At 42.9% G+C, this 19,507-nt stretch overlaps 1 protein-coding gene and 1 pseudogene across 2 annotated transcripts in view; both read right to left on the bottom strand.

Moving 5' to 3' along the window:
- The window catches only part of PLCXD3 (phosphatidylinositol specific phospholipase C X domain containing 3), a 175,859-nt gene that overhangs the window by 87,769 nt on the left and 68,583 nt on the right, over positions 1–19,507 (bottom strand). The gene's annotated exons all lie outside the window — the stretch shown is intronic.
- On the bottom strand, positions 345–913 carry LOC136389734 (BCL2/adenovirus E1B 19 kDa protein-interacting protein 3-like pseudogene; annotated as a pseudogene).

The raw sequence follows: 19,507 nt of genomic DNA, 5'->3' as shown, positions 1-19,507 counted from the left end.
AAGAGAAATACAGATGGTAGTTATCTTGCTAGAGATAGAATTTACATCACGAATGGTGCAGGTCTAAGTCTGGTAGTACCAAAAGGGAACAATAGCATTGCAGACCAAATTATTAACTGCTGGTGACCTTTGTGGGAAAGGAGTCCTTGCAAATTTCTAAACAATAGTAAACACTGTTAGGAAATTCTAAAGTGTCTTACAGGCCAAAAATGGGGAATGAGGTTAGTAAAACGTCTCAAGAGAGTTTGAATAAAATACTGGGTTTGAGAATCACTGGAGCTTGGAAACATAAAAATAGGGATGTAGGTTGGGTCATGCTTACAATGGCCCCAAGTTCAAATCAACTACTGTGTCAATACACCTCTTCCAGGGTCCCACACTCTTCCTGCAGCAGGTTCTCGCAAAAGCTTGCCGGTGTCTCCAATGGAGATGCCTCCTCCCAGAACCAGAACATGAGGAAGGAAGAGAGATGGAGCAGACACCTCAAGCAATACTGCAGGGAAAATCTCATTTTCCTCATGGATCCACTTTTCCTCATGCTTAAAGAAACAGAATGTTTAGGGGCCTGAAGTGAACTCCTAGATGCAACGTCTCCAGGCTCACTAGACCAGTCGGACACTCAGTCTACACTTTTCCCCAAAGCATCAACTTCCTTCTCTCCTTCTACAACATCTTCTAGCAGAGCTCTGGTCCCTGCAGTAGTGCATTTCCACATCAAACATGTGTATCTTCTTGTAGGGAAGGGCAGTCACAGGGAGACCTGCTCCCTGACCTGCTCTGTCCTGGGCCACGCTGTGCAGCCAAAAGAAGCTTCTCCATGTCTGCGCTGTGGACAGAGGAGGAGGGAGGGACATGTTCCAGCCCCTGCCCTTTTCTCATCGCCATTATCACTGCCTTTGCTGCTGTTCAACATGAGGCTGGCTGGAAGGGTCAAGGCTGTCCCCTTCGTCACATGGGCAGCAGCTGCTCCATTAAATAAGAGGACACTGTGCACTGTCAGCAGCTGGAAGAGCTATGGCCGCAGCTGGTCTGGCTGTGGTTCTAGGGCGGCAACACAGCACTCTGAGTCCCCCGTTCACATGTGTTGTTTTATACTTACTGAGAAAAAATTTTTTTCAAAAGCCTTTTTATTGTACCAGACTATTTGTATTGTCTTCTGCTCGGAATTGTTCAGGATGGGTTTAAATTGTGGTCAAATACGCCCTCCACGTTCTTACTCATTTTTGGTCTGTTAACACTTGACCACATGAGATTGCATATAACTGAAAAACAACTCGCTAGTTAAAAGTTATTTATTTTCTATGAGCCAAGCAAATATTCTGCAAGGGAATGAACCCAAGATTAGATCATAAAAGTAATAAATCCTGTACAACATAAAAAAAAGAGATTGCTGAGAGCGGGCTCAGTTTCAGTATTTGGACACGCAAAACAAAAGAAAGCATCAGCACCATTTTGCGTTGGCATTGGACTTGGAAGAGTCAATACAAAGCAAATCAGCATGGACATATTGAACAACTTCAGTGGGAAAAGAAACGAGTTAAACATCATCAGAGAGGTAAAAATAAGCAAGACACTCTCTGGCTCCGATAAACTCAAATGGATGTGTATGTGTTTTTTTTTAAAGAATGGTCCCCACTTTTGAGAACATTTAAGTGAAAAGTTCTAGAGAACTGTCGAAGAGACTATTATTTTACTTTCCATCATTCATTTCTGACTGTCAGTGTCTTAAATTGCAGCAGATTTAGGTTAGCTGAATTAGATTCTGGGCTACAAAAGTTTCTCTATTTTTATAAATAATTCAGGCAACAGTCATCTTGCCTTTGGGGTGAGAGAAGGGTTTTCAAACTTCACTGTGAATAATTCTTGGGTCTAAGCAGAATGCCGTGTTTCTGCGATTTACAACATGGTAACCCAGAGTGTCTCAAAGGTCACCTACTACCAAAGAAATACATGATATATATATATATTATATATATATGTACATATATATATATTTGTGTGTGTGTGTGTACATGTGTGACAGAGACAGAGAAAGGGACAGTTAGAGACAGATAGACAGGAAGGAAGAGAGATGAGAAGCATCAATTCTTTGTTGTGGCACCTTAGTTGCTCATTGATTGCTTTCTCATATGTGCTTTGACTGGTGGCTACAGCAGAGCAAGTGACCCCTTGCTCAATCCAGTGACCTTAGGCTCAAGCCAGTGACCTTGGGCTTCAAGCCAGTAACCTTTGGGCTCAATCCACTGATCATGGGGTCATGTCTATGATCTCACGCTCAAGCGAGTGACTCCACACTCAAGCCAGATGAACCCATGCTCAAGCCAGTGACCTTGGAGTTTTGAACCTGGGTCCTCTGAGTCCCAGTCTGATGCTTTATTCACTGTGCCACCACCTGATCAGGTGAAAATATTTTTAAAATATTCTATTTTAAAAATGCACAGCTGAGCTCATAAGAATATAAGGAAAATCTCCAACAGTCAAAACCTAACCAAAGAGCAGATAGAATTGAGCAGGTTAAGCCAGGACTAAAGCTTTGGATGTCTTGAGAATATATACTGATATAAAAATGTAGGGCTTTGGGCTGGCCCTAAGTATAGGAAAAAGGTCTGGGCCTAAGTAAGCAGTGTTCACATAAAGCTAAGACCCCCAGAGGGCTTGAGTGTAGTCCTATACTCTCAATGAAAGTGAGAATTCCCTGTATCAAGGGAGGTGGCAAAGCAATTTGTCCATCTTGGCCTTGGCTCTCGATTGGGGCTGGCTGGTGGAAAGAAGGAGTAGGAATTATCTGTGTAGGGAAAAGAAGTATCCAACTGGGGAAGGATACACTATGGACTCAACTGATTTTTAAACCTGTGTGGTGCTTATTATATTATTCTTCTGTCAGTGTTTATGTCTTTAACATTTCTGAGCCAAAGGGAAACAATAGAAGTACACCTATAATATAAAATAAAGGAAGTATTTTCAGATTAAAACATTTCAGGTATGGCTAATTAATGCCAATTAAGATTAGAACTCCAGCCTCTCATACTGAATTCTAATCCTCTGTTTTTTCCTACATTTTTTTAAAAGAATATTTTAATCCAAGAAATCCTAGAAGTTATGCATTTTATCATGCCAGGTGCCTGAGTTCAGTCTCAAGAGTAAATCATTTCCAGGCGGCCCAGTCTAAGATGAACCAATATAGCGCGGCTCCTTGGAATAGCTCCACACAGGCTTTCTGCTTGGCACAGCCTCGAAGACAACATCCGTCTTGGATCTAGATTAGAAAATCCACCAACAGGTGGTTCTTTGCTGTTGGGGCTGAATTCATGGGCAGATCCATGTTTCCTTTGACCATTCACTGTTCCCACTGACCTTGCCCATTTCTGAATTCTCAGAGCACACATACACCCTAATCTCACGTTTAGTTCTAATCTGCATTTCATAGGTATGTAGATAATCTCTTCAATGAGACCTGAAGCTCCCAAAGAAGAAAGTATATTTGGCAGTCCTAACATTGCCAAGCAAACTTACAGCTGACAAGGATATTATCTGCTTTAAACCTGTCATATTATATTTGGGGTAACTAGTCCTACCAAGTGACTAGTCCTATCTCACACAGTGTCACACAGTGTATCTGTCAGAGTATCAACAGGAAACCGATGGCACAGTCCACCTGGGATAATTCAATGGAGTTTATTTATAATGAGACCATGTGGATGAGGTATAGAGAAATACAGAGTATGATGTAGTGTCTCAAGGCCAGTGACAGCTGAAGAACTGTTACCCCACATAGGCAGCAAAATATATGGATGAGGACCAGTATCAGAATCTGGTAGGAGAAGAGTGTAATGAAAGCTGACTGAGAAGAACAAGGACCTACAGGAAAGGGACTCACCCATCCCAAAGCATGCTCAGAGAGAGATCCAGGTCAAGACACCCCAACCATCACTTTCCTATGTCCTCTCAAGGTACCTCTATTGTCAAACCCATTTGTAAGTTTCAGAACACAGAAGCCCATTAATGAATTATTTAATAGTCAGCCATCTGAAGCCCATGGAAAGGGAAAAGAGGGTGAAGAGATCTGGAGAGAAAAGAAATAGTATCTAGGATATACAGCTTTAGCTGGGATAGAGTTCTACTTTTAAGTCCACTATCAACCTAAATATAACTCTTCTCACATGCTCAAAATGTCTAATGAATTGAGTTCAACATAATTGAATGAAAACTCCTCAACCAGAAGGAAGCTCTGGGCACCGCATATTGAGTCAGGGCCCAATGAGGGTGGTTCTCAGAACTTTCAGAATCAGAATCAGATCCAAGAGCTGTACTCAGAAGCAGATGGGAAGCCAGAGTAATAATACCAAGGGCCAAGTAAGTAGGATGTTCTAAACAACCAGACCCATTCAGCATCCTCTTTTGCTTAACAGTGACACAACCCAACATATGGCAGACCAGACACTCTCTGAAGCATGAAACCATAGCCAGAGACAGACCTGGTCTGGTTTAAAAGAGGCATGCTAGTTTTCAGAATTTTTGAGTTAACTCCATGAAGTGTCACTCTATGCGAGGAGAGAACTGGCGGGTGGAGAAGTTCCAGAACTGTAAGTGTCTTCTGGCCCACACCTAAGATCCCTGCCCCTGTCAGAGGTATGACTAGACTGTAGGAGAAAACGGTAGACGCAGAGCTCTCTGAGGGCTTGAAGGCAGCTCTCTTAAACCTCCACGACAGCAACGTCCCAGAGATACCAATTCATCCAATATGAACAAGAGCCATTCCCCAGGACCAATCATCAGACAGAACACTGACATGCACGCACATGACAAGAACAACAGTGGGGACATTTCAGGGTGATATAGAAGATGTCCACTAGATCTCTTTCTTTCTCAACTCTGTAGTTAACACTAATGGTGTCATTATTCCTTTGTAGACATACCCTGCTGGAAAATTATGAAAATCAAGTGAAACAGTGAAATAGCACATTGTAAAATTGCAGAGCTCTCTACATGTGACACTTGTGTTATTACCCACTGTGGGCTTCCTGAGGGCCCAGGAAGGAATACCCATTCCCATCACTTGGGTGGCTGCCCGCCCTGGGAGCTGCTTTCATTGCTAATGCTGGCATTACAAAAACCGTTTCCCAGGGCAGTCGCGAGTGTGCCTTCTCAGGTCCCCAGCTGAATTCCTGGGTCACCTTCCTCCTTCCCACTCCAGGAAATAGTAGCTAGCAGCAGATGCTGACACTAGGCTCCATACCAAGAGAGAGGCTCACGGTGTTATTTGATCAGACTGTGAAGAAGTATTCCCTTGCCTTTTGCTTTACCTAGTAAGGCAAGAAGATAGAGTTGGTGACCGAAGAATCCATCTCAGGCCTCTGAAAAATCCTTGGAGACATCCCAAGGGGAAAAAAAAATACTGGAAGAGAGTGACACATTAATATTAAGTACTCTCTGATTAGCAGCTAATTGTTGCACATGAGTTGACCGATCTTTTCCCTGGCATTTAGGAGAGCAGGCAGGCCACGGCACAGATCCGCACTGCACAAGCCTGTGACGGCGGCTTCTCGGAGGAGGCCGTGAGTACTTGGGTAAGGGGGCCGTGGATGCTTGGGGCAGGGCAGCCATGGAAACTTTGCCACAGTGGAGCCTGGTCTTGTGCCAGGCCGGTCTCGTGTCAGACTGGCTGGACAGGCTCAGCAGGTGCGTGGAGATAGAATAACACGAGATTGAGAAAAGAAAAGTCCCCTCAGGTGTGGTTTCAGCTCACTACTGCCTAACAGTCTGTCATCATCTATGTATTGGTTTTCAGAATTCAAATAGCATATTAAAGTGTCTGAACATAAGCTTTGGGCTTCTCTTTATATTGAATTTATGTCCACAGAATGAGAAGAAACTTCTGGATGTACATTAATGAGAGGATATAACAAAAGAGAATAGAAGAAAACGTGTGTCACTAACATGGTGTATATGATCTACTGTGTCTGTCTGACTCTTCCTCAGCCCCTACGCACACATCTTTTAGAGTGACCTGGCCATTATAGAAATCCTAGCCCAAGGCAATACAACAACCTATATAGATCACAGGCATAAATTCAGTGTTCCTCATCTTCCTAACCAGCCAATTTCAGAGGCTGCAATGAAACAAGATTATTCTACTCTCAGTTTTCCTTAGAAATGGGAAGGTGAACAAGAAAAGATGCAAAGGAATTTAATTGCCTGCGCTTACCTGCCAAACACTCTCCCTTGCTGGTCAGCCAACAGGTTAGACCTCTCGGACGGCGGGGCTTCTGCCACGCCTGCCACCAGGCCTGCCGTGCTTGGCCATCCAATCTCTCCTGCTCCTCAGTGGCAAGTGGCACCTACAGTTCTCAGGAATGAGTTTATCCTTCTATAGCAGGATAACTACAGACAATAGGCCGGGCCATGGGACACAGATGCAAATGACATTATTTCTGCACTGTGGGTCTTTCTCCCCCTCCCCTCATTGTGTCACATCACCTCTACATGGTCTGCAAGTTATTTGTTTTTACTAAATTAACTCAGGCAGCCACTCTGTATGCAAACATGTAACCAATTAACTCCATGATCTGAGGCCAAAGGTAGTCAAACCCTACTAGTCATTAAGTTCATAGATGGAGACACTTTTCCCCACCTACTCTTTGTTTTTTTTCAGTTGAATCCTACCCACCAAGTAGATCCCTGATCTCCATATGCTGTCCCAAGGTGAAGCAAAGACCTTCCCAGCAACAACATCTAAAACACGGGGAAATATGTCTAATATCAGGACCCTGAAAGAGAATGGACTAAATTCTTTACTGCTCACATTTCTGTCTGTGCATCTCTTTCATAAAATTTGTCAGATCCACACTGTTCAATCCTTAATTCCTTTCCAATGGTGTTCTGGACCTATCTCTAAAATATAAGAAATCTGAGGGTTGGTTGAGACTGTGAATTATATATATATTTTAATAGTCTGAAATATTATAGCATTGGATGTTTAGCAGATCTTTAAAAACAAAAACTAGTTGGCCGAAAACAGATGAAAGGAAAATTTAAATATTTGCACATTCTAATATCACCTGATTTCAACAAAAATTCAGATTCAAGTCAACTCAGGTGTTCTGATCACTGAGATCTCACATCCTAGTTATCCACCGATAAAACAAGTTGGATGTAATGACATAGTTTTGTTTACATATTTATTATAATTCTTAGTATCATTCATGAAGGGATATACAACTTAGATTCTTCCAAATACACATTTTGATTTTTTAATATATTTTTCAAATATATTTTTTTAATTCATATAAAGTTATCAACCTTGTTTCAAGAGTTACTTATATATATATTATTTTTTACTTTTTTTTAAATCTTTTTTTTTAAGCGAGAGGAGGGGAGATAGGGAGACAGACTCTCACTTGCTCCCTGACCAGTATCCAACCAGCAACCCATCTGGGGCTGATGCTCAAATCAACCAAGCTATCCTCAGCACTTGAGGCTGATACTCAGACCAACTGAGCCACTGGCTGTGGGAGAGGAAGAAAGAGAGATGGGGAAAAGGGAGGGGAAGAGAAGCAGATGGTCACTTTTCCTGTGTGGCCTGACTGGGGATCAAACCTGGGACATCTGCACACCAGGCTGATGTTTTATCCACTGAAACAACCGGCTAAGGCCTTATGCATTCTTTTATTTTTTATTTTATTTATTTTATTAATTTTACTAGGGTGACATCAATAAATCAGGGTACATATGTTCAAAGAAAACATGTCCAGGTTATCTTGTCATTCAATTATGTAGCATACCCATCACCCAAAGTCAGATTGTCCTCCGTCACCTTCTATCTAGTTTTCTTTGTGCCCCTCCCCCTCCCCTTTCCCCTCTCCCCCTCCCCCACCATAACCACCACACTCTTATCAATGTCTCTTAGTCTTGCTTTTATATCCCACCTATGTATGAAATAATTTATGCATTCTTTTAAATATACTTATTGTATTTTTTATCCTTATTCAATGTCCTTATAGATAATAGAAAGTATATATTATTTTCAAACACTTTCATAACTCTGAACTTTGGAATAATTATTCATAATGCAGGTTCAATCTAGTCAACAAATTTATCAGCTTGCTCTTCTCATAAACAACTTCCTTGTCCCTGACGGTTCCTTTATTTGCCCACTTTCCATTTTATCAATCCCAGAAATGGCTTTAAATTGTGACTTAGATGTCCTTGAGGAGCACTGAGTGAAGATAAGAGTGTATGTATTCTTGGCAGCAGCATAAACCAGGGTTTTATCCTTGCTCTGCCTTTTTGCGAACTCTAGGGCCTTGCAAAATTTATCAACCACTTGCTTTGCATATTGGGGTAGGATAGTTCTCACCCTTCTACTTCCCTTTCTTGGTCAAAATTGCCTTGGCTAGTCTTGGAGTTTCATTCTTTCATATGAATTTAGAGTACATTGGTCAGACCATTGAAGAAATATACTGAGACTTTGATTGGGATTGCATTAATTGATAGAATAACTTTGGGAGATCTGTCATCTTCATTATGTTGAACTCTTTCTTCCCACCTTTAACATCACACTCCTCTTTATTTATTCAGGCCTTTACTGCTCTTCAAGAAGACTTTATAATGTATTCAAAAAGTTTCTATGCCCCATTGGTTAGACTTTTGGGTATCATAGCTTGGTTTACTACAAAAGGTATCCGTTTTACTTCTTTCTTTCCAATATGTGTCTTTATATTTATTTTTTCTTAATAACTAGCTGGTCCTCCAACACAGTGCTGGAGAGGGGCTCTGGATTGTTCAAGTGTTGCTTCCAAACAGTTTGCATTATCTTCCCCCAATCACCCCATGAGTATCATTCATAAGGGGATAATGTTTGTTAATTTCTCAACCTAGGGATTCAAGTACTATTTAGGTAGGATCGAGTTAGACTCCAATCTTATTCAAGGGGATTTTTTTTTTTTTCCTGAAGCTGGAAACGGGGATAGACAGTCAGAGAGACTCCCGCATGCGCCTGACCGGGATCCACCCGGCACGCCCACCAGGGGGCGATGCTCTGCCCCTCCCGGGCGTCGCTCTGTCGCGACCAGAGCCACTCTAGCCCCTGGGACAGAGGCCAAGGAGCCATCCCCAGCGCCTGGGCCATCTTTGCTCCAATGGAGCCTCGGCTGCGGGAGGGGAAGAGAGAGACAGAGAGGAAGGAGAGGGGGAGGGGTGGAGAAGCAGATGGGCGCTTCTCCTGTGTGCCCTGGCTGGGAATCGAACCCGGGACTTCTGCATGCCAGGCCAACGCTCTACCACTGAGCCAACTGGCCAGGGCCAAGGGGATTTGTTTTTAATTGACTCAAAACTGGAAGAGAAAGAAATGTCTTGTGTTTTCCCCAAACCACATGCTGAGTCCGCCCAGTCTCCCTGTTCTTGGGCGGTAGCAGTCCTTCAGGGTTTCAGCACCCACTTCCCACCATTGCTGGATCCCCTCCTCGCCTCCGATCTCTTGTCATCTCTCCCTGGGAAGACATTTAAACCTGAGCTTTGTTCCTCCTCCCCCCCACACTCGGCACCCCAATCCACCATCTTCGATGGAAGACAATTCCTTTAGCTTTGAGCTACTTCTCTATCTATGGCTCACAGGAATGTTTAGAGCTGTCTTCTAAGACGGGACATATATTTTAAAAGCATATTTCAACAAGCATCTCTAGATGTTTCCTTTGAGTTGAATTGTATCCCCCAAAATTTCACATATTGAACCCTTAACCCCTAAACTATAACCTCAGAACATGACTGTATTTGGAGACAGAGCTTTTAAAGAAATAGCCAGACCAAGTCAAAACAAGGCTGTTCTAAGGCACCAGGGGTGTGGAAGCACAGAGGAAGGACCAGGTGGGGACACAGTGAGACAGCCACCACTGCAAGTCAAGGAGAGAGGCCTCAGAAGAAACAAAATCTGCTGAAACCTTGATCTTGAACCTCTAATCTCCAGAGTAGGAAAAAATAAATTTGTTTTTTAAGCCACTCAGTCTGTGGAATTTTGTTATGACAGCCCTTGCAAACTAATATAGTGATGTAGGACAAGAGTCTCTATCCTAGTCTACTCTACTCTTATATTTTTTTCAGAAATTGTTTAATTTTAAAGATCAATATCCTCATCCTCCTTACTTTCACCTCATTACAGTTAGTGCATTTTTCTATGTAAAGAAAATGCTTTTTAGAAGCTTTGTATGCTCTAAAATGCAAATGGTTGGTAAGGGAAGGTTGTTTAAAAAATCTTCTGTGCCATTCAGGGTGTACCCCAGCAGCCCAAACTTTGGGATTTTCCTCAATGAGGAAATAACTCATTCTCTCTATCCCAGTAGGCATACTGTCAATTACCAAAACAAAATGCAAGAGTAGTGAAAACTTTCACCACTCGGAGAGTCCACTAGACTTAGATCTGTTTTCTAAAAAGGCCAAGTGATCCTCCACTGGAGTCAGGAACGGGTGGGACTAAAAACTTCACAGAACAGGACAAAGAAGACGCTGCTACTGGGTGTGGGGGAAGGGAGGACACACTTGATATCTGGAGGTAATCTACTGGCGGGGGGGGGATTAGAGGGGGAAAGAGGGAATAAAGGAGAAAGAGAGAGAGAATTTTAATAATGTTATCTTGTGTTACCTTAGCAACTACCTGGTCAAACCGAATTGCAAAGATCGATTTAAGAGGAGTATATACCAAGTGATTTAAGGAGAACCTTGTGGGTTTGTATCTTACAGGATTGGCACTTCTTTGTCACTGAATTTGGGCTCCAAATCCTCTTAACATGGATGTGTTAATATGATTTCAAATAATAAAAGGCACAGTATTCAGACATTGTGAATATCTGAGTACCTTGGGAAATAAATGTCCTTGAAAAGGAGAAACAGAAAATATGATGAGGGAGGATAAAAAATAAAAATAAAAACAAGATTAAGGAAGAAGCCCTGAGAGTTTCTGTAATAGATAAAGACTATTCATGTCCACATTGATCCAAAAGTCTGTAAGTCATTTGAGGAGTCAGATAAGTTAAAGTCTTAACCTATGTTTAATGTTTTTATTCAGCACCAATTAATTACAAGCATCATAATATTAGAAAAATATTTAGCTTCTCAGCACCCTCAAAGCCTCTGGAAACATGTATCAGAGAAAAGCAAATGTCGAAGATAGGAGTTAATGCCGAGTTGGCAAGGCATCTCCCAAGAGAGCAAACTCTAGAGTGGGGCTGACTGAGTCCGAGTCCCAGCTTTGCCACGCGCTGCTGGCTCTGCAGCCTCAAGCAAGTTGCTTAACCTGTCTGTGCCAGAGTTGCCTCCCTTAAAGGAATATTAACAGTACTTACCTTATAGAGTGGTTATAAATTAAATGAGTTAATATTTGTAAAGCCCTTTGAACATTTGATTGTTTCCTAGCATACAGCAAATCCTGAATACATGTTTGTCAGTTAAGAAAAGTACATGTGTAACTAATTTGTTTTCCATAAGAGAGCAATAAACCCAAGAAAGGTTTGCTGAGTTGAAGTGAACCAAATGTTTGCTTGGTACTCCGGTGGGATTAGATTATAAAACCAAACTAGGGAACTCATAAAGAATTGGCCTGTCGGTAGTTCTCCAAGGTTAAATTTGGAAACAGCACTAATTCAATTTACTGAAAATATCTGCCACTTGAAGCAGCAAAAATTTTCACACTCTCCTCCGATAATGGGGTTCCATGAGGCAGAAATGTTTAGGAAAGACACAAAATGCTCCACAGGCATGATTGGATCTTTACTCTCCTCCCTTTCTGGACCTTCAACTGTCCAGGACAACCTTGTCCCCCCTGGGAGAGAACCACCTGGCAGGTGCCAGGTGCAAGGAAAAGCACTCACTATCCGCTGAGTGCCCGTCCCTTGGTCCTCTTCAGGACACCATCAGGTGGGGTCATGGTACTTGTGGCTCACACAATTTGAAGCTATAAATTAACCGAAGGCTTTGGGAGGGGAAAGAAAATATTTAAATAAAATCATCCTTAATATAGTACTAGCAAGTGTAAAGGACATGGGAAAATTATGATGAAAGATGGAGAAAATTTTGGCACCTCAGAGCTGTCTCCAGCCCAGCACCAGGTTCCCATCTGCTGTTTACCTAAGCTGGCTCTAGGGACAATTATTTCTCCCCCAGCTTTGGACGACCAGTTGGTTGTCCCCTGATGGGTATTTGACCAAATTGTCTCCACTTGGAAATAAGAAAAAAAGGCATTCTGTACTGAGGAGCTCATTACCCTGGACAAGAGTCATTGAGCAGGTGCACGGATGATGGTTAGAGAATACTCATGCCAGCTCCCCGGGCTGCAAATCATTGGTCGTTTTCCGTATGGAAATGTCATCTCATACTGACAATGTGTTGAATTCCAAGCACTAGATTTTGGGTTATAACTCAAAATTTTATTTAATTAAAGAGTAGCCAAGAGAAGAAAGAAAACGAATAGCCATAAATAGAACTGCTGGTCTATTCTCTGAGTTGATTGGGAATGAGAAAGATAGTTATTTATGCATATTCTTCTGAGTATATGAGATACTCTGTTAAGAGTTTGTAAAGGTATACAAAATTCTTGACATCTATTTTTCATATTATTTTATTAAAGTATGATTGACATACAAAATGCCGTACATATTTAACATATACAACTGGATGAGTTCAGAAATTAGTATACATTCATGAAAACATCACAATCTATGCCATAAACATATCCATACAATTTCTGACATTTGCACTTATAAGTTCTTGCGCATGCCTTGGTGGTGGCTTGGCGGTATTGTTACCGATTTATTCCTATCACACAACTCTTTCATAATAAATTTATCTCAAATTTCCTTGTCAAGGTAGATAATTTTTTAGAGAGGTTCTCAATAGAGAGATTTATTACATTAAATGGCTGACTGCCTGGCTACATATATATTGCACATTTCTACTCTTCATTCAGAAAGAAAACTAGCAGAACAAAATCCAATCATCCTTTTTATTTGATTGTTTTCAGACAAAATGTGGGGTATTTTACCCACAGAGGGAGGTCTCATTGACCCGGCGGTCTGCCTGAGCTGTTACCTGCACCTCTCTAATAGAGATGAGGTTTTTGATGGCGAGAAGCAGATCATTTCAGAATTCAGATGACATTGTAGAAATTTAAGAGGGCAATAGTAACGTGACTACCTCCAATTTCAAGTCACTTTCTTATAGTGGCCTGTGATGGGTGCTGGGCCCATGAGGTTTGTTGTGTGTAAAAAGCCCAAGACAGTCACATGGGACCCTGAGCAAGGTGAGCAGGAGGGAGGAGCTGACTGGGGAAGAAGAGAATGGAAGAGACAGGAAGCCAACCGGAGGTGACAAATTCCAGTCTGGGAGACAAAAGGGACTTCTCCAAACTACCCAGTGTCCATGCACAAAGACCCAACAAAGGACCCAATGTTCCCTGGTTTTCTGTCTTTGGAAGCTGTTATGCTGTTCATATTGACTTTATACTCCAGAGCACAGTATGACTTTTAGAGACCCCCTGCATTCTGAATAATATTACAAGCCCCCTCCCCTACTATGGAACTCAAAACAAAAACAATTTAATGCACAAATTGCAATGTTTATACTGGTGCTAAAAGTAGAGGAGTTTCTTTCTAATTGTTCCCATTGTGAAATTTGACTACATTTATCAAAGCTGGAAACTCTCATGACTTGGCTACCACTGCTTTTCGGGTGGCCAGCATGAGTTTATTTCAAAGGTAAAGGAACGTGAGGAAGGAGAGAAGGGAGGGGACGAAGCAGAAGGAAGAGGAGGCAGATGTACAGAATTGAGGTTGCCTATTCCTTATTTATTTGATAAACTCTTAAAATTTTCAGTGATAAACTGCATGCCAGTTTCTGAATGTCTGCTCCTCTAGGAAATACTTTAAACCGTCCTTTCCCTCCTGACGGGTGGTGGTGCAGTGGATAGAGCATCCACTGACCAGGAGTGCGGAGGTGGCAGGTCAAGGGTCAAGACACGGGTGAGAAGCAATCAGTGGATGCACAAGTACGTGGAACAAAGAGTTGATGCTTCTCCCTCTTTCTTTCCCTTCCTTCCTCTCTCTATATATAGAAAATAATAAATAAATAAATAAATACATAAAATAAAATGGTGTTTTCCCAAGCACAGCCTGCCAGAGAAAGCAAGCAAGAGAGCCGAGTTCCATGGGAAAGGACCATGTCCATGATACCCGAGCACCCAGCACCCAGCCCGGGTCGGTGCATAACAGACATTTGCTGAGTAAATAAATGGGAGCAGGAAGAGTTGTTTATTTTTAATATAAATGCAACTAACAAAGGAAAAGAGAAAATAAAATGTAGTCAAGCAGTTGTTTTGCCTCAGATAAATAGTGGTCCACGCTCCAGCGGCTTTCGTGCTATTTTTGCTGAACTGACCTGCTTCCAGGTTGAACTGGTGAATGCTTCTTTCCTTTTCCAGGGAAAGGACAAATGGGGCTGCCTGCTCTGTCCACATCTCACTCTGTCTCGCCTGTAGTTTTCTTTTAGCCCAAAACCTCATTTTTTTTTTTAATGTTGCAAGGAACTTGACCTTGCTTTCAAGGTCCGGAGCAGTGCGCGGGCACTGACGGTGCTCCGGGCCAGCAGGCTTGACGCGCGGCCACTCCCCGCCGGGGGCCGGGAGCAGAGCCCTCGCCCCGCTGCACATGGGGTTTGGAGGCAAAGCGCGCAGTTCCAGCCGGCTCCCTTCACCCTCGTGGCTGCTCCTCCACTGGAGTCAGCCCACGATGAGAATCTGGACACTACTACTACTCCCCAACCAGGTGACCTTGGGCAGACCTTTGCCTCTGAGCCTCAGAATTGACTTCCCAAGTGAAAAGAATCCAGCCAGCCTCCTTTTGAGGATGTTATGGAAGCATATCTCTAATGCTCAGAACCTGGACTATTCCCAGTGCCCGTGAAGTGAGACTTCGTCTCTTTTCCTTCTGTCCGTTTGAACCCCTATTCTGCACCTAGGTAGCGCTAGAGAAGAGTCAGAAAAACGGGCTGATGGTGGCTCAAGAGCCTCCCAATTGCGAAGTACCCCACTCCATTACGGCCACTACCCCTTTCCTCGCCTCCAGATGGGGGTGGCCGGACTCATTTCCCAGTCACCTCTGAGGACAGTTTTATGGATTTTTCCATGTTTGCACAGGCACGGGAGAAACGAGGCCTGGGCTGTTGGTGCTGAAGTCTATCTTCTATGACTGAGTCACCATGATGACAGTGGGAATCAGGCCATGAAACGCGCCCCCTAAGGATGATGAAAGCAGAATGCATGCTGTCTCGCTGATGAGTGCACTCCCAGTAGGGGAGAGCGTGGCTGCAGTATCAGGTAATACATTCAGACTTCGCGAATCCATGCTTTCATGCACGGAAACTAAAACACAAAATGACTCCTCCTCTCCCTGGAGGTGATATAATTTTTCCACGTCCTCTAATCTCCTTCCATCAAAAGCCTGGAGGTGGGAGGGGTAAAGGACCGGTCATTGGTGTCACTGTGATGTGATATGATCTGACTGGAGCCATTGGGATGGAGCTTTGGGGGTGGGGGGGGGTGCAGGCATTGCAAACATTCAACCTGGCCCTGGAGGAGCTCCCTGCTGCACAAGGAACTGCAGGGCCTTCAGTGGCTCTTCTACATTTCTTTGCTTACTTCCATTTGCCCTGATGGCTGCCACCCAAGTTCTCACATCACAAAGTACCCCCAACCCACATTTGATTTCTGTCTGTGATTTTGGACAAGTCACTTGACACGGTGAGCCTCTTCTTACTGAGTCCTGAAGAGATCGGTATTGATGATGTATAATTGCAGTGAGGACAATGGCTAATAACAGAAAGATCTAACCTACTTAAGAAGTCAAGGAGCCCAGCTGGGTGATACAACTGCAGCCTGTATTTTCTTCCCCACGTCCTCCCTCCGTCATATGCGTTTACACAAGGTACGACCAAAAAACAGACGCTGTGTCCAACCTTGGGATATGAAACCTTGCAAAAACAGAGAAGAACATCCCTTTGTCAATGAGATGATTTCAAAGGCACTGGAAGTCTGAGTTACCCAGGGGTGAGTCATGCAATAGACCTTGGAAGATGGACAGAATATGGTGGACAGAGAAAATATGCTGAAAAGGAAAGACAGGCAATGTATCAAAAAGTATAAAATGGATTACCAAGGACCTGGGTAAAAGTGAGCCCAGGGAGAGTGGGGACAGAAGGAATTGTCTCTAGAGGCCCCTGGGGTTGTTCCTGTCACTGGTATCAGCAGGTATTGTGGAGGACTAGGAAAAAGGAGGCAGGCCTGGACGTGGTCTTCTGTTTTGTCTTTCTAAATGACAGTTCCTTCATAGCCTTTTCCTTTTAATTGTAAGGGCAGTACACCCTCACTAGAAAATATTTCCAGCAGTATCAAAAGCGCTTGGAGGAAACCAAAATTATACATAATTCCACTATCCAAAAAATTGTCTGTTAGTATTTTGGCATATAGGATTTTAGATATTTTTCTTTGCATACATGTGGGTATCCATATACACAAAGGTGATTTTAAATGGTCTCATACTGAGAATACTAATTTGTTACCTGCCTTTATCACTTTTTGATATACCCTGGGCAAGTATACAACTCTGTCATCATTTTTATGAAGATAGATACAGTGGAAAGTACACTGGGCTAGATGGTAAATATTTTGATAACTCAAGTTATCAAAACTTGCCTGAGAAATCTTAGAAAAGTCACCTGGCCTCTTCAAATCCAAATTTTGCATATGTAAATGAGGTGAGGTGGTTGGGGATGAGTGAGCATGCGTAGTAGGGGAAGACACTTTAGATTACATAGCATTTCCCAAAATACTAATTCTGAGCAGAATTAATAGGCATTCTTTGGTAACATCATGGTTCAGTTGTAAAATAAGTTTCAAAACACTTGGATAAAGTTTGGAAAATAATATTTATAAAGCAAAGGCTCTTATTTAGAATTTTGCAGAGAAAGTAGACTTGTTCTCCCACAAAGAAACAAGGACCGCCATTCAGCATCACACAGCACAGAACCCATTGTGGCCTCTGGTCCTCGAAGTCACTCTGTGCTAACTGCCGGATGTCACCCTGCATGTGACAGCCCGGCTTGCCCTAATACTCAGTCCTAACACATTGGTTGGAGGTACACATGGATGAGAGACCCTTGATGTATCCTCTGAGAAGGGTGCCAATATTAAAAGAGTAGTTGGTTCAGGAATAACATTCAGGAAGCAAACACCAGGTAAGACATCCATTCAGCTTCATAAGTATCCATTCTGACTAGATGCTGGATACATATTTTAAATATCAAAACTTCTTAGACTCATAAATGTCAACCTTGCCTGACCTGTGGTGGCGCAGTGGATAAAGCGTTGACCTAGAATGCTGAGGTCCCTGGTTCAAATCCCTGGGCTTACCTGGTCAAGGCACATATGGAAGTTGAAGCTGATGCTTTCTGCTCCTTCCCCTACTCTCTTTCTCTCTCTCTCTTCCTCTCTGCCCTCTCTCTAAAAATAAATAAATAAAATCTAAAGAAGAAAATGTTAAATGTCAACCTTGAAAGCTACCTTAGCAATTATCGAGTATAGTGTTTCCTAGGATGTGCATCACGGAACACTATCCCCATATATACAAGGCATTTAGCTCTGTTTAAAAGAATGGGATCTGTTATTAGACTGAGTTGGATTCAAATCCTAGCTCCATCTCTTACCAGCTGTGTGATCATATGCAAGTTACCTAACGTCCTAAACCTCGGCTGACTCAGTGCCAACCAGAGACTTGGTTAAATAGCTAAACTACACTCATGAGTTCAGAGTTTGCTGCTTAATATGTTTGATGTTAGCTGTTACTAGTGCTGAATTATATGAAGAGTTCTAATGAGGCATCTCTTTGTAATGGCATCAGCGGGCACTCTACTAAGATATTCGAACCCGAACGCTGTGACATTCGAAATGCTGTGATAAGCGTCCAGGAAATCGTTCAACTCAACACCGCCATGGCTTCCTCAGCACTTCCTTACCAGGTGCCTAGCAAGAGGGTGCAGAGGGGCCACCGGCAGACCTCGTAGAAAACAGGACCCTACTTCACATTTCTATGGGCTTCACTGGACACAAGAGAAAAACCTACCATACCTCAAAGTAGATGTTTCTAAACCAAACTTAAAGTACTAAAAACTAAAATAATTTACCTATAGAATTCAACTAAGGTTCTGTTATTTTATTTCATGCATCCTGTACTTCTGTATGTTTAGTATAGTCAACGGAAAAGTATGAGCTTTAAGGAAAGTGTCTCCTTAATTCTTTTCTTAAACATTAGATGGGAAGCTTTGCCACCGAATCTCATTAGATTAGGAAGGGTGGTGACGGTAAACTTTACCCTCTGATAGAAATGAGGTGCTTGGCCCGTTTTCCCTTTAAAAACCTCTGTATTAGCGGAGGACCCGGGTTCGATTCCCGGCCAGGGCACACAGGAGAAGCGCCCATTTGCTTCTCCACCCCTCCGCCGCACCTTCCTCTCTGTCTCTCTCTTCCCCTCCCGCAGCCGAGGCTCCATTGGAGCAAAGATGGCCCGGGCGCTGGGCATGGCTCTGTGGCCTCTGCCTCAGGCGCTAGAGTGGCTCTGGTCGCAATATGGTGACGCCCAGGATGGGCAGAGCATCGCCCCCTGGGGGGCAGAGCACCGCCCCTGGTGGGCGTGCCGGGTGGATCCCGGTCGGGCGCATGTGGGAGTCTGTCTGACTGTCTCTCCCTGTTTCCAGCTTCAGAAAAATGAAAAAAAAAATAAAAATAAAAATAAATAAAAAATAAATAAAAACCTCTGTATTATCCCCCTTTTATCTTTCATGTAATAAACTTAATTCTTGTGGGAATGTAAAGGTACAGTTAAATTAGAAGACACTGCCCCTGTCTTTGTGGAGTTTTAATGAAAATATACTGCTCACAAAAATTAGGGGATATTTCAAAATGAATATGATGCAATAAAAAAGAAGCATTTGATTTTTTTATATTAAACAAGAACATCAGAAAAGCAAACAAGTCAAAGAAAGTTGTTCAATTATGCAAATGAGATGCAAAACCAACTTTTATTTCATTGGTGAAAATGTGCTAGACAAAAGGCTGAAAGTCCTGGAGTATCTGCACGGTCCTTGATCCTCTAATTTTTGTGAGTACAATGACAAAACAACATAATGAAACTAATAGAAATACCAGGCCCACTGAGACATCAGACCCACCGGAAAGGGCTGTAAGCTAGGAGAAGTGCCTCACCTGAGATAGCCCCTCTAGCATTCTACTGGGGGACCTCTCTCCAAGGAGGAGCACTCGGTGAGACCCAGAGGACTGTCCCAAGCATCCTCACCTGCACACATACACCTCCACTTCTCTCCGCAGATCACATACTCTGGACCTGACCATGCACCCAGGAGGTCGTTTCCTGAGTCTTTCATCTTTTCTGCATGTCTTCTCGATCACCCGTAGAAG

Source organism: Saccopteryx leptura, chromosome 1 (assembly GCF_036850995.1).
Source record: "Saccopteryx leptura isolate mSacLep1 chromosome 1, mSacLep1_pri_phased_curated, whole genome shotgun sequence".
Classification (NCBI taxonomy): Eukaryota; Metazoa; Chordata; class Mammalia; order Chiroptera; family Emballonuridae; genus Saccopteryx; species Saccopteryx leptura.
Note: the sequence above shows the minus strand (reverse complement) of the source record. Positions and strands in the feature narration are given on the sequence as shown.